Genomic DNA, 2,820 nt, shown 5'->3' with positions numbered 1-2,820 from the left:
TGACTATTGGGTACATAATGAAATGAAGGCAGAAATAAAGATGTTCTTTGAAACCAACGAGAACAAAGACACAACATACCAGAATCTCTGGGATACATTCAAAGCAGCGTGTAGAGGGAAATTTATAGCACTAAATGCCCACAAGAGAAAGCAGGAAAGATCCAAAATTGACACCCTAACATCACAATTAAAAGAACTAGAAAAGCAAGAGCAAACATATTCAAAAGCTAGCAGAAGGCAAGAAATAACTAAAATCAGAGCAGAACTGAAGGAATTAGAGACACAAAAAACCCTTCAAAAAATTAATGAATCCAGGACCTGGTTTTTTGAAAAGATCAACAAAATTGATAGACCACTAACAAAACTAATAAAGAAGAAAAGAGAGAAGAATCAAATAGATGCAATAAAAAATGAAAAAGGGGATTTCACCACCGATTCCACAGAAATACAATCTACCATCAGAGAATACTACAAACACCTCTGTGCAAATAAACTAGAAAATCTAGAAGAAATGGATAAATTCCTCGACAAATACACTCCCAAGACTAAACCAGGAAGAAGTTGAATCTCTGAATAGACCAATAATAGGGTCTGAAATTGTGGCAATAATCAATACCTTACCAACCAAAAAGAATCCAGGACCTGATGGATTCACAGCTGAATTCTACCAGAGGTCCAAGGAGGAACTGGTACCATTCCTTCTGAAACTATTCCAATCAATAGAAAAAGAGGGAATCCTCCCTAACACATTTTATGAAGCCAGCATTGTCCTGATTCCAAAGCTTGGCAGAGACATAACCAAAAAAGGAGTAGGTTTTAAGCAGGCAAAGAAATACAAGTTGGCTGAATTGGTTGCCTTTTGTTCACAGATAATAAAGGATATAATGAAATAATTTCATGACATAAAGATTGATTATTAGAGGTTTTCATGAATACAAACAGCAACTATTTAAAATTTTAAAACTGGAGAAATTACTTCCGAATACCTAAAGATTAGCAAGTGTTTCTCTATAGAAAAAGACAGAAACAGGCAAATTCCAGAACGTATAAAAGTCACTTATGAAAATAAGTATGAAAGGATTAAACTATTCTATTAGAAGATAAATACAACTGGATTTGGCTTGCAATCCCATATATAAGTATATAAACCACAACAGAGAAAAATAATGAAGATACAATTGTGATAAAATATTAAAAATTAAAGAATAAAAACAATTTACCTAGCAACACGGACAAAAACAAGGTGGTGGTAAACTATTTCAGATAAAGTAGAATTCGAAAGCATTAGATGAGATGGAAAAAGATAAATAAACTTCTGAAAAATCTATAGAAAAGAAAAAAGAATAAAAATGTAAATAAAATAAATCTAAACTGACAAGAAATAATAAAAGAAACTTTGTCCCACCAAGTATTAAAGCATTCTGTATTTCGATGAATAGAAGAATCATTGATTGTAATATAAACCATTGTTTTATCAACCACTGAAAAGAAAAAAAAAACTTGTAATTTTCTCTTATGCTAAGAATCATTCCCTTTCATAAAATGTTAGCATATGAAAAATTGTGTATCTTAGAATTCATGAAATACAGTTTTATAAAGCTTTCATAATTAAAATAGCATTGTGCTAGGCACATATTATAAAAACAGAAATACAATGGCACATAAATAAGTGTTTATATGAATATGACCTTAATAAACTATATAAGATTTTAATTCATAATAGTATATCCTACAGCCAGTATTAACAAACTGGAAATATATAGAATACTCAATAAATGGTGGGAAGGAAAAGAATACATTTTGATAAAACTGTCAAGTTAATGTTCAATGGATGGGTGTATTTGGCAAGATATTAAAGTGATATAATAAAACAAAGAACAAAAACATGAACCTTTAAATGACCTTGGATGGTTAGACTAATTACTAAAACACTGGGGGAAAATAACAAAGAAAAAATTAGAGGTATTTACCTATGTGAAAATTGAAGATTTCTGAACATCACAAGCAGAATTAAAAGCTAAAAATTAGGTTGAGTCATATTACATCACTTTTTGCAGGTCAACATGGTTGTGTATTGGCAAACTATAAGTAAGTTAGAAGAAAGTTTAAAGAATTTGAAAATGGAAGGTTGAATTTCTTGAACCGATATTTAAAAAATTTAAAATTAGGATAAATACAGTAATACCCTAATGGAAAAAACAAGTTGAAAATAATGGAAAAATATTGAAAGACAATAAAGAGCAATTTCTGGAAGAAATGGAAATGACCAATAAACATAAAAACATTTCAACTTAACATATATTTCAGATAAAAAACAATTAGAAGTGAATACACCAAAATGTTAATTGGGATTATTTCTGGCTTTGGGGAATATGGATGATTTCAGTTTGTGAGTTTATGTTTTGTTTTGCTTGTACTCTTTGGTATTTTAAAAATATTCTTAAATGAGCAAGAGATGTTCTTTAGCATCAGGAATATACATATACGGTCATGTGCTGCATAGTAATGTTTCGGTCAATATGTAGCATATATCATGGTAGTCTTCTAAGGTAGTCTCCTAAGATTATAATGGGGCTGAAAAATTCCTATTGCCTAGTGACATTATAGCTGGCCTATAATGTCACAACACAACACATTACTGACATGTGTGGTGATGCTGCCAGTCATATAAAACCTATTGTGCTGCCAGTCATATAAAAACCACAGATACAATTAGGTGCAGTACATAATTCTTGGTATGATAGTAAATGACTAAGTTATTGTTTAGGTATTTACTATACTATACATTTTAACGTTATTTTAGAGTATACTCTTTCTACT

The sequence above is a fragment of the Hylobates moloch genome, unplaced genomic scaffold (genome assembly GCF_009828535.3).
Source record: "Hylobates moloch isolate HMO894 unplaced genomic scaffold, HMol_V3 SCAFFOLD_4, whole genome shotgun sequence".
Lineage (NCBI taxonomy): Eukaryota > Metazoa > Chordata > Mammalia > Primates > Hylobatidae > Hylobates > Hylobates moloch.
This window is presented reverse-complemented; position numbering follows the sequence as displayed.